Raw genomic sequence first — 14179 nt, forward strand, 5'->3', positions numbered from 1 at the left:
GATAGTCCTTCGAGTCTGTTAGGTACATCCTAAGGCCATCTTGTTAATATGACTTTAGTAATCATGGTTTCAGTGAAAATTTTGACCTCGATGCAGGTCTACTTCACATTTGTGCATGGGCGGGTTTTGATAGTAGATAGATTTCTCGATTAGTATGACCACTTAATTTGTAGTGTCGTGATTTTACTTACAATAGAGTAGCACCAGCGCATACTTATGAAGCTAATTTACTAGGTCTGGTGAGCGGCATGAACTCTACTTACGATGATCCATCCCTTGTGATGCCTGAGGCAAGGTCGATGCAATTTTGTAGCTTTGCCAATCAACGCTTGGCTACAATCATCCTTTCTTTGAATGCTGTGTGTCCTACCCTGTTACTCTCTTTCCTCTTCACGAGTGGCGATAAGGTCCTAAAAAGAGAGTTGGTCTCGGGAATAGTAGTATAATTCTGAGTCACCGGTACATGAGATGGTGGGGTCTGTAGTAGCGCGCAGTTTTCTGAACTCAGATTGTAGTCTTCCTGTTTTAATCCCCGATGATCGCGATCCGCCGGGTCTTTGCCGGGAGGGCTCTGTCCGTCAGTCCCCCGTGGTTGAGGTCATTGCACCCTCATTGGTCTCCACATGGTGGTTGTTGTCATTGTTGTCGACATTCAACCCTCGATCACGATTGCCCCACGGGGCACAGGTTCGATATAGTCGAAACGGTTCACGGAACCCTTGCTATGCATGGAGGATCCATTACCTCCGGTTCCACTTCTGATTCTTCTCATAACCATTCACCATTACTCGAGTTCGGATTAGGAAAGTAAGGGTCGTCCGGTAAGTAGGATTTTGCTATGCCGTATTTGCGAGAATAGGAGTGGAGGAGATAAGTACTATGCGTCTAACTCTATTATCAATTACTTATAGGGGGTGATCCTTATTAGTTACTTCTATAATGACATAGTGAATACTAATTACATACAACAAGATACGATAGACCTTTGAATAAGCGATCCCACTCTAGGTCTACATCCAAACAAGGAAAAGGAAGTAAAGTAATGACCACAAATTCTAAGTCTATAATTTCTAAGTTATATATAACCTTAAAGTATCCACTTAGGGACTATAGACCTATTATTAAGGATCTATTAAGTTTTCATATAAGTTATGATATTAGAAAATACTCCTATAGTATTTTAAACTCATGTTCTGTTCTAATGTTCTCATTGTCGTAGTGTTGGTAAGTTTTTAGACTTGTTGCCATATCACAACTATTCTTGGGCATGTGCTAATCACTCCTCGGACCAGCATAGTTGATCAGACTATGCCACTCCCAATACTGACCATACATCCCCGAGCTTACCTGTGATATTCAACAATCATTACTTTTTTTTTGTTCTAGAGTGGTGCTGACCTTAGTATGTATGTATGCATGTATACCTTTAATAAGTAACTATTTATTTCTAAAAGTATAGTTGTTTTGAAACTTTAAATCAGAGACTTAGTCCCAATGCATTTATTGTTTGTATATCTTATGTGGTTTGATATACTGAGTTCACTATAAACAATGCTCTGATACCAATCTGTCACAACCCCAAACCAAGGATGGTGGAAACGTCCGGGGGTGGAGGACTTCATGTAGAGTATCACAACAATGAGTATAATAGTGCTAAAAGTAAATACAACCATCACAAATATAATTGAAAACGTTACATCAAAGCACATGTTTACATGATTCACATCAATTACATTATGATACAAAATGAACTGTTTGATGATTTATCGTCCTATCCTCAAAACGTTGTTGATTTCCTGTTTTCACTGATTTCCTGAGAATACAAGTAGTTTTGAAAAGTGTCAACACAAAGGTTGGTGAGTTCATAAGAGATTTCGTTAGAAAAGTAAACCGTTTTCCTTGTAAAAGCGTTAGAATATGTATCCAGAAAATCTGATATTTTCTTTAAAATCTGTGTAATGTAGTCTTATAATCGAAGACCAAAATGTATAAGTAACCTTTCTTACTAATAGAAAATGTTATGTGTTTAAATGGACATGGACGCATTTGAATTAAATAAAATTTCCGTATGTTCTCATGTTTATTAATACTTTATGTATATGTAGTCCCAAATCCGAGGACCGAGAAATAAAAAGTATTGACCATACTTAAAGGTATAAATGTGGTTTCAAATGATGTGTAGTCATAACTACCAAAACCAAAAGTGCATAGTAATATCTGTACTCATTGAGATAAAAAGTGATTTTAAATCGACATAAAACCCATTTAGGTTTTATAAATAAAATCCCATAAACTTTATGGATTGTTATATCCCTATGTGAGTCGCTATAATCATACTATGACTATGTGAACCTGCCACGACATTTCTCAGGTGTCGCGAAAACTGAAATGGCATTTGTCACCCGTAGACCTGCAGGTCCCACTGTAGCTAGCAGCAAGGTGTGGGGTGTCAAACCCAATATAGATCTATATAGTAGTATCACGTTCTCCCTCCAGGAGATTCTGATTATAACTACCAGGAATAATATCCCGTAGTCGGACGTACGGGGAGAGAATGTCTCACAATTTAGGTTAACAAGTTTACGTGAAATGTGTGTGAATATAAATCTTTTCTGTATGAACGTACCCTTTTTGTACGAGTGTGTTGTATGATGTATCATAAACTATACCTATTATAGTTTATCTAAAACGTTTGTAATATGTAAAACTCTTTTATAAAAATGCATAAATGTTATGAATCCATTAAACTATACTTTTTATAGTTTATTATACATGTTCTAAAATGAATGTATAATATTTATTATGAATGACTTAGTTTCAGTTCATGATGATAAACTAACAAAGAAACACATTCAATAATTAGAACTTATGATTATACACTTTGCTCAACATAATACAAAGTGTTATGATATTTATATGTTGTTGGCTAACTTTAGCCATTCTGCACTGTTTTGGAAAAATCATACGAGGTCGAAAACTAGATCCATAAATTCTGAGAGTTCACAAAATGTGTCTAGTTTACTCATAATTTTTATCACGATTTTTAATGACCTCCAACTTGGGTGAATAAGTCCATAATCACAGACTGGTCCGGATTGTTGTTTAAAATGATAGGAAGTTTTGTAAAAATGACCATAAATTGTAGACAAATCGTATGGAGATGTGAAAGTAGTCATTTTAAAGCTAAGAACTTGAACTATTTGCACCTTGTACAGTTTTGAAAACAAAAATGTTTAAGATGCCCAAAACAGTCCGTGAATGGAGTTGAACTTTTCTGATGAAGGCTGTTAGAAAAATTTAGTTATGTTCTTGGTGTTTTAACTTGTATTCCCCCCCTTAAAAACTTGAGAAAACATGAAAATGTAGGGGTATGAACTCACCTTGAGTGATTTCAGTAGATAAGTGTTGAAGAAGAGAAGTGTTCAACCCAAGAACACTTGAAGAATCACTTGAAGATTCGAAGCTCTAACATAAATATGGTGGTGTTTGTGTAAGATATCCATGATTTGAGTGGAAATAAGTGAGATAATCATAAGTAGAATGGATTATGCTTACCAAATGTGGAAGAACACTTGATAATCAGCCTTGAATCTCGAATTTGGTGGAGAAAAAGTTTGAGAGAAAAGTGGTGTTTGATACTTAGTGAAAGGAGAGTAAATGAGAGAAATGAGGATAGAGGGTGTTTGTTCCAGCTCTAAAAACGTTGGAATGAGGGGAAATTGAGTGTAAAGGACATTGATGTGACCTAGGTAAGGTGGGGAGGTGTGGCTGGCCATAGAGTGGGTGTGGGGTGGTTGCTTGTGACATAAGTTAAGGCATGGTCAACACTCCACCTTAAATAAATCCTCATTAGATTTTTATTATTTAGATAATGATTTTCATCAAAATATGTTTAAATTATGAATATTTATGGTTTATTATGTTAAAATATAATTTCTGGAGAAAATCCCGCTTTAAAATCACAAAAAACGGGCTTAAAATGTTAAAAATATCAAAAATGGGTTAAAAGTGACAATATTCCGAATTCTGGCCGAGGTTCGGCCTTCTGATGTTGAAACCGAGTGGAGAGAGGGCAGAAACCAAGAGGGGAGAAGAGATGGAGCAGAGACCGAGAGGTGGGAGAAGAGAGAGAGCAGAAACCGAGAGGGGAGAAGAAAGAACAGAGACCGAGAGGTGGGAGAAGAGAGAGAGCAGAAACCGAGAGGGGAGAAGAGAGAACAGAGATCGAGAGGAGGGAAGAGAGGCGGAGCAGAGAGCCGAGAGGAGGGAGAGAGGCGGGAGGCGAACAGAAGCAGAGAGGCGGGAGGAACAGAGAGGGAAGAAGGAACCGAGAGGCGATAGAGAGGAGAGAAGGCGACAGAGACTGAGACTCGGTCTCAGCTACAGGGATTCGGTTCTCCGGGTTCGGCCAACAGAGACTCGGTTCGGTCCAGGGGCACTTTCGGTTCCTAGTCTCGGCGTTAAGGAGCTTCGGCTCCTTGAGAAGGGTTTCGGTTCCTAAAGTCCATTTTTCTTGTTTTTACCCCATTTTTCTTGTTTTTACCCGGTTAAGGGTCGGAATGACCCGAATGATTCTAAAAAGTTACGGGAAGCTTTTGAGAGAGATTTGGGAGAGATTTCACATACTTGGAGAGATTTGGGAGAGATTTGACATTCTTGGAGAGATTTCTCATACAAAGAGATATTTGAGAGAGGTTTCACATACTTGGAGAGATTTTGGGAGAGATTTGACATTCTTGGAGAGATTTCTCATACAAAGAGATGTTTGAGAGAGGTTTCACATACTTGGAGAGATTTCTCATACAAAGAGATATTTCAGAGAGTTTTCACATACTTGGAGAGATTTGGGAGAGATTCTTGATTAGAAGAGATAGAGTGAAAACGATTGAGAGGGGTTTCATGTGTCGCATTTGTGAGTGTCCGACTTCGCAATGCAAGGTTCGTAAACCATGTTAAGCCTTGTTTAAGGGTCTTACACACTCCTGAGAAGTATTCAACATTGTTTTATCGGTTTGGGCTCGCCATGTACCACAGTTTTAGGTTAAGGATATCTAGATGTTCGCACTTTTTGATTTATGATCTCTCATTAGAATAGCGAGTAGTTTAGTATTTACCTAACATAAACTATAGTACCCACGTGCAAAATGAGTTGAACGGTTTGACTTGTTGACTTTGGTTGACTTTGTCTTGACCGGAAATTGACGGTTGTCACAAGATGTCTAGTCTAGACATCTATGATCTTCCCAAATATCTTGAAACAAGCTTTCCAAAATGAAGATGATGTCCTTTGGAAATCATACTTCTTTAAGCTCCTCCAATTATTCTCCCTAACCCACAAGTTCAAGGTCACTCGAAACTTATTGGCAAGGCAAGGTCTAGGTGTGATCATATCTTGGAGATGTAGTCACATATTGACAAGCTGGGAGAATTGGGTGTCAAAGTCTTGCGAATGTTGGTAGTTCAACTACTTTCTAAGTCACATAGTGAGTTCTTTTGGAACACCTATGAAACCAACTATGACAAGACCCTTAATTACCTCATCTATTTCCTAAGATCAACTTCCTAAAACTTTATGGACATTGACAATGATGACATTGGATATCTAGTAAAGCTCTCTCCTCCCCGTGGAAAGGGATCGACCATAGTTAAATCGGTTGACCAAATGGTAAAGAGAAAGGATAAGTCTGAGATAGTCCCGTGTACCATTATCAAAGGGTCCATATGTTTATATTGCCAAAGGAAGGGTCATTAGTTGTGAAGCTGCCAAATTTACCTAAGGATATTAAAGTCAATAAGTTTGACACTACTTCAGCTAAAGTCTACTATCTAACTCTGCTAAGTTTCTATTATGAGATTCTTCATACATGATGTGACTGGGTCACATGGTGATGTTTTAAGAATCCAAGAAAAGGGAAGAAACTTAAAGAAAGAATATGTTGAATCTGATCGTGTAGATGGATTTCTATCGCACAGTTTGAAGATCGGATTCTTGAGCTACTTCTTAGGAGTTATGAGATATTGCTTAGGAATAGATAACAACAAGTTTTCATATGGATTGTATGGATAAGTTTTTCCGCAAAGTTTTAAAATAAAAGAAAAATTTTTGATTTTATTTATTTTAAAATATCCTTACAATGGCATTTGAGGAAAAATTGTTGCTTATATGATTCCATTAATAGCAAGAGTGGAAATATGAAATTGATTCTTTCATTTGTGGGAATGTTTAAATTTACCAAATAAAGAAAGATTCTCATCACCTAAGTTTCAATTGGACCGGAACATGAAATCATGCAAGTTGTATAACATGATGAATGAGAACTTTCAAGTATTGGAAAAATTAATAATAATTACTTGATCACATGGATGTGTGAGTCAAGTAATGGACTAAGGGATCGAGTACACATTCTTGTGCACTGATTAAGTCCACCACAAAAGATTGATAAGATTATTCGTCATAGTTTACTAAAGCTCAGTAAATATGGTTATACTCACAAGCTTAAATGTAACTCTGAGACATTGGAAAAGGTTCCAATATAAGGCAGAGCGAAGAAGAAGAATCAACTTAGGCAGAAAGATAAAAGCTTCTCAAATCTGAAAAGATGGGCGAGTACTTTAGTATCAGTTTTGTGATCATCTTAATGACTAAGAAACCATAGAACAATTATTTCTCTAAGGGAATCTTAGTGCATTCTTATGACTAAGAAGAGGAATCATGAATGGTTGAAATGGTTAAGTCAAGAAGATTAGTCATACTTCGTTCCAATATAAGTCTTAGAGTCATACTCCTAGATTGTAATTTGAGTGACATGTCTTAAAGAAGGTTTAAAACACTTGTCAAATGTAAGAGTAAAAGTTTCCTAGTCTTGCACATTTGAAATTGGTAAGTTGTGATGTTTTGGATAAAACAAAGACCAAGTAAGGCTAATTGTGTTAAGTGTTTGTCTGGATTAGAATCCACACACTATCTCTTGAATATTTTGCAAGAAAGTCTTATAGGTCAAGGAGATAGTGGGAGTCTAAAAGATCCTGAAAGGGTTCAAGAAGTAATCAAGAACAAAAACTTCTATTTCATCACTAGCACACAATTTGAGGTTTATAACCTATCATGTTAACATATTCTGTGCCCATTCCAGTTAAAGTTGGCTTTGCATATTAGTTCTTAGAGTTCTCAATTGGTTGCGCAATAACTTGAAGCAATGGTAGGCCCTTGAGCTGCCAGGTGGCAAGAAATCAAGATTGAGTTCAGTCCATATGAGTTTGGATTTGTCATTATACTTATCTTGTGACTATGGTTTTGAAAATTCACATGTATAAGAACACACACACCAGTAAATCTAAATGTCATAAGGTTTCTCTCCGATTCATGAAAATGATGGTGAGGAAACTCTTTCACTAAGTAGATTTTAGCTAGATAGGAATTGTAGTATTTACATTCTCAAAGTCGTTAGTGGAGCGTGTGTGGTTTACCAGCACACTAACCTGGACTTATGACAAGTGGCAAAGGTCTAAACAATCGAGACTATGATTACGACATCACTTTTCATAGTTCTTAAAATTGTTCAGACACACAGGTGTGCTATCTAAGGCAAGGTGTATGATTTTGATAAAGTTTGATCAAAACAATCTAGTATCAAAAATCTGATCTTTGGTAAGAAAGTCATCTGATTTCTGAGTACATGTCAATGCTAGTGGGAGCATAAGTGTTATGCTCATAATCATCATGTTAGTGGGAGCATGATAATTATGATAAAGATTGCAAGTTAGCAATGTTAATTATAGAAAACAAAGTTTCAATTGGGAAAGAGTTGTTTTGCTATAATTAAGGGAGAGGAAATTATACTTCATCTGAAATCTAAAAGCTTAGATTGAGGTTTTAATCGTATTTACTCAAGGATATATATATGAATTTCATGTTGTAACGGCTCAACATAAGGAAATTATGTATATAGGTCCATTATTTGCGTTCTAAAATTCGATTATGATTACGGCATCCCTTTTCATAATCTGAATTATGAGAACATGGCAAATTGAAATTGAAATAATATAGCTAAAGACTGGTGTAGGCTTTATGTGAGACATCATGAATCGTGTCCCCATATGCTTCGGATATAGGACCGATTACATGTGCCATATTCATCCGTTCTAAAATTTTCCAAATGCCTGGGGCATTAAGAAGGGAAAAGGTCTAGAATTGGATATGACTAAAAGGATTAAACAATTGTCGAGGACGATCTAAGGTTTACCAAAGATTGGTTGCTCAAGGATAGTTGGAAGTATAGTGATAATTCTGGAAGGACCATATTGACATACTCTGTAAGGAGGCAACTCTTGTTCAGAAGTGATAGTCAAAATGGAATCTGGAAATGTTTCAAAGTTAGAATTTTCAATCTGTTTAAGATTAGGAAACTTAATGCAAGAAGGATGTTTCTAAGGAGCTGATCTCCTTTGGAATGCTCTGTAATGGTTGTTGTCAAGTCTTTCTGACTGCGTGCATAATCATTACAAGAGGATCAATGCACATAAGTTTAGATCATTGGAGTTATGTTCAATTGATCTAGTTCACAAAGTAAAGACCATAGACAAACATAGTATGCATACTTGGTGTATGGCATGACTAGTGTTTAGAAAACATAGTGTACATGCTTGGAGCATGGGACAACTATTGTTTTAAATTGAGGAATAAAGTTGATAGCTGAAACAGTATACAATGAATAATGTGTAATCATATGGTGATAAATAAAAGGTGTTTTATTTATGTTCATAGGTTTTGATACCATATTGGATTCAATTATTATTGTGTTTCATTTTGCATGTTTTGACTTCCAGAATAAACTAGGTTATTCTTCTGGAATGAATAAGTTATTCAAACCATCCATAGTTGGTCATATGTTGGAAGTAGATATGAATCAAGACTGTCATGGGTTGGGTTGTAGAGGTCTATGGTGTTGGAAAATGGGCTACAACACTCATGAGTGCTCATATGTTCTTGTTGGGATTAAAACCCTGATTATGATTTGATGAACAAGATGCGGAAAATAAGAACACAAATATGAAGATTAGGTTGAATGATCAGTCGATTTATTGAATTGTGAGGAACAAATTACACTTAAGAAATAAGAATCTAACTCTACAAGAAACCTCACAACGTGGCGGCTACATTTTTCCTAACTCTTAACCCTAATTATGAATAATACATGACTATTTATAGGGAAAAGACAAGTCTTGGGCTTTTAACCTACACTTCATAAAGGGGCCCATTGACATCATCCATGGAGTGCTTTGAAACCATACAATCTCCCCCTCAAAGTATGGAATGGATGACAATGCTTTAACTTCCAAAACAAGCATCTAGCAAATAAAAAGATCTTGCAACAAGGAATAGATGAAGCAGTCCATGAATCTTGATTCTTCAATAGTCTTCAAACACGGGCTCTAGGATATATAAATCAAGCACTGAAATAATGTCTTTAAACTTCATTTTCAAATGTAATCCCAAAAAAATCATCATGAAAACCAAACCCGCCGTAAAAACCCATTTCAGAACAAAGAAACTAAATCACTTCTTGTCTTTGAAGAGCTCCCCCTCCAAGTCACAATGATCTTCAAATAAGCTAATGATATAATCCATCAAAAAATATCATGTAACAACCCAAACTTTAAGATTCGTAATGCCGCTTGATCGAGAAAATACTAGAAGTTGGAGATATAACAAGTCCTTATCAGAGCTCGATAAAGAACTTCCATTGTAAAGGATACTTCTTTGTAAAAGCTTTAGCAGAGCTCGATGAAGAATTTCCACTGTAACAGCTACCTTCATAATTCTACCGCAAGCTTTATCAAAAAAAACTTCAACTTTGAAAAGTCACAAATCCAATTTCGAATGGCCATACGAAATTCTCCCTCGATTTATAATAAAAAACGTGATTATCAATCCTTCAAATGGTCATGAGAATGATCTTGAATGGATAAAAAATTACTATGCTCCCCCGTGACAAAATGATATAAACGATAAAGTATAAAATCCGAAAAAAGTCGTGAAAACTTGACGTTATCACGTAAAATGACTTTTCGAACCGCCAAGACTTATCGGAATCCATATTTTCTGTTCACGAAAAAAATATGTGCGTTAAAAAATCCAAAACTGTTCACCGGCCCTCAAATTTGCAAAATTTTCGAAAAATGGGTTGAAACTGTCATATTGTTGAAAGTTAGGGGATTAAAATAATAAATTTGCATCATATTCCCCCTCATTTGTAACAGTTTATGAATATGATCAAAAGCTTCCAAGTCATGAAATATACATGGACCTTAAGTATTAAATAACTGAAGTTTCAGGGACCAGAATTGTAACTTGAGGTATCTTCCCCATTATATCAGTGAAATAAAAGAATACATCGACAAAATTCACGCGATTAAATTCCGAATCCAAGAAATCGACATCCACGAATTACACTTTAGTTCCGAGAACAAAAATGTGAATTTGAGTCCAGTCCCAAAGTGAGCACAAATCAATTTTGACATTCGTATGGGAAGTGAGTGTGAACCCAAAATCACTTTTGCAACATCAATTGAGAGATAGTTCGCTCTGAATCAGGAAGTGCAAATCAAGGTAACCCCGAATCATTGACCCATCGCTCCAAATCAATCAATCATCGACCCAATGCGAATCACCAGTAACAATGAATCCAAGCACAGATTCGTTGCAAGCCAAAGTCAGCGAGCGTTTGCAGGTAAGAGGTTCGACCCAAATCAATGTTGATGCGAATCAGTGTGACCGCAAATGCGAGCATAACGAGATCCTAAATGCGAGCCTAGTCGAGTCTGAAACCGGTCTTAATTTAAACTTTCGTTAGGATACGAGTGCAACCTAGAATCCCAGTAGTACCGTTTCCAAGACCATTCGCAGGAAAGATCAATCATATTGATTTTGACTTCCAAGGTTTGACCAGCATTCCGATTCTAAAATTAACTTCACATTTGCGATTATTCTCGTTCTGAATTCTTTTGCATCCTTCCCTTCATTAAGAACAAAACGATCAGAATACATCTTCTGTCACCAGTTCAAGTTCCGACATAGCAATTTGATCAGAACGATGAGCAATCAAACTTATTTTGGCTTTCCAATTTGATTGTTTTAAGCACCGATGGCAATAACCATTTGGCGATTGAGAACCTGACTCCAATTCAATTCCAGATCAATAACCCACTTTCTTTGTTTACATAACTCGATTTTGACATTTCTTTCTAGGACCATCAAGACCGATTATTGATTAATACCAAAATCGTCTTTCTATGATCAATCCAGTCACTATACAACATCGACATTCAATGAAAGAAGAGATTAACAAGATTAAACCCAAAATCAATAAAATCAAATTTTGATTTTGACAATAAACCCATGTACAGATACCGAATCAAGAATGAAGGAACAAAGAATTCAAGATAAATTTATTTTTACGAATGGATCGAATTTGCAGTATACGATATCAATGAACCCTTATTCCACAGATCAATATTAGTGGGCTAAAGCATAGTCAAAAATTAAATCATCAATTTTCTTCAGCCAAACAACGATAAGAAACCATCGATAATGGGCTCAAGAATGAACAGTGAACAAACTTGAATAAACGGAATTGAATAAATGGATTAAATCAAATGAAATAAATCCATTAACATCAAATGATCAGATCAACCCAATGAAGAGTAAAACGAAACAGGTTCAAAGATATACCAGATGAACAGTAGAAGAACACCATAAAAATCATCAATAGTAGAAAAAAAAACGCTTGATTCCATATCGCCAAAACACCAAAAATCTTCAAAATCTTGTGTAGAAAATCATCAAATCAAGAACCGATATTTCAAAAATCAATAGATGTTCAAAGACCCGCTCTGATACCACTTGTTGGGATTAAAACCCTGATTGTGATTTGATGAACAAGATGCGGAAAATAAGAACACAAATATGAAGATTAGGTTGAATGATCACTCGATTTATTGAATTGTGAGGAACAAATTACACTTAAGAAATAAGAATCTAACTCTACAAGAAACCTCACAACGTGGCGTCTACATTTTGCCTAACTCTTAACCCTAATTATGAATAATACATGACTATTTATAGGGAAAAGACAAGTCTTGGGCTTTTAACCTACACTTCATAAAGGGGCCCATTGTCATCATCCATGGAGTGCTTTGAAACCATACAGTTCTGAGTATTGGATTCAACCCGCGCTCATTGGAATCACTTCATGGATATTATCAAGAGTGATCATGAGACGACAATATCTTATATTCTTCATACCTAGAGATATTAGTTGTTACTATGAGTTGGTTGTACATTGATTGAATGAACACGCATTTGGTAACTCGGTGTTATAGAACGTGCCTTTGTGTATGATTCAACAAGTAGCAGAACAAGCCATATGATTCAAAGTTTATCCAATCCTTTTACCTTCAGGATAAAAAGCGATATCAGTGGGCCCCTCGATGATTTAATGATGACACATGTGAGTGCTTGGCCAAGCCAGGACTGATTTGATTTGTTCAATTAGTCAGTCATCATGAATCGGAAATCGGGAAACAACAAATGGACAGAGAGAATGACTATAATCCATGTCTCAGTCCATATGATATCTAGAATGGAGGAATATATGATCCCTTATCTAATGGACAAGTTCATTGACAAGATCAGAGTTCGACAGCGGCTTTAGGAGCTATGATTACCAGTTAGGTTTTGAAGTCATACTCAATAATACTTTTAGACTTATCCAAGTGGGAGACTGTTGGATTAATGTCTAAGTCCATAACTATATTTGGTATGTACTTGACTCTACCCAGCATGGTCCATTTGGGTTGCACTTCACCAACACAATTTATATGGATAGGCTTTTGAGAATAGTATATTTATGATTAATATTAATATATTATAAGTTCTAATATATTAATATGGAATCATATTATTTAATTAGTATTGATCAAGAATTAATTTAGAATTGATTAAGTGATTAAAATGAACTAATTAAATATGGACTCTTATATATATATGGAATGGGCCAAGTTCATTTAGGTTGGGCTAAGCTTTCATGGATAGTCCATGGACTGTTTAACCCATGGATCATATGAAATGAAAGGTCATGGGTTTAACGCTAGTCTCCATACTATATAAACATGTCATTTGTTGGTGAAATTGGCACTAGTGCGGTACACTATGAAGGGCTAGCTAATTTCACTAGAGAGAACCACGTATCCATATTCTCTAAAGTCTTCCAAGGTGTTTTGGTGATTTGTGATTCCACTTGAGGCTTCCACACTATTGGGGCTATGCTCTTAAAGCTTGAAGACATCAAGCTACATCAAAAGGTATGTCATCTAACTAGTACTTTTTAGTATAAGAACTTCATAATATGCTAGTTAGGATTAAAGCCTTGGAAAGTTCTTATTTTCATGTATAATAGAGAAAACATAGATCCAAGGTGTATCGAGTTGCATGTACACCATAGGAGTGTTAGAATGCTCAAAACCCTACAGGACATGGGTGTATACCCTTGCTACCCAAGGGCATTGGAATGTACTGGAAGGAACTTTATGACTATATATGTACACATGATATATAACTAATATTTAAACGACCTTCGGACGGGTACCCAATATCCCACCAGACCACATCCAAATCGAGGAAAAGGAAACAGGGTGGATAGCCTTCCTAAGTCTTTTAAACATTCCTTATATAATTATACATATAGAGGCATGCAATTTATAATATCAAAGCATAATGTAAGTTTTGTAAAACCTTTGAACATAATTATTATCTAAGAAAAGATCAACGTGATGTCAATCTATAAAACGGTTTGAAGGCGTGGGTTTGATAAAACAATTTAGTATAAAGAAACATTTGTTTGAAACATAATTGTAAATAAGTTTGAAATGTAACATACAGAGTAAAATGTATAGTGTAATAAGGAGTGTTAAAACATAAAGTATTTATGAAAAACATTTGAAGGAAACTGTTTGGTAAAATAGATGATGAGTAGCCAATCATTTAAATGCTGCTTATTAATCACATGTGATTGATATAATAATTAGCATAATTCTACTTGTATCCCCCCCATAAAACATTTAAAAATAGTTAAAACATTGATTAAGGGGTATTAACTCACCTGTAGCAAGTGGATCGGAA

Source organism: Lactuca saligna, chromosome 4 (assembly GCF_052625555.1).
Source record: "Lactuca saligna cultivar CGN05327 chromosome 4, ASM5262555v1, whole genome shotgun sequence".
NCBI lineage: Eukaryota > Viridiplantae > Streptophyta > Magnoliopsida > Asterales > Asteraceae > Lactuca > Lactuca saligna.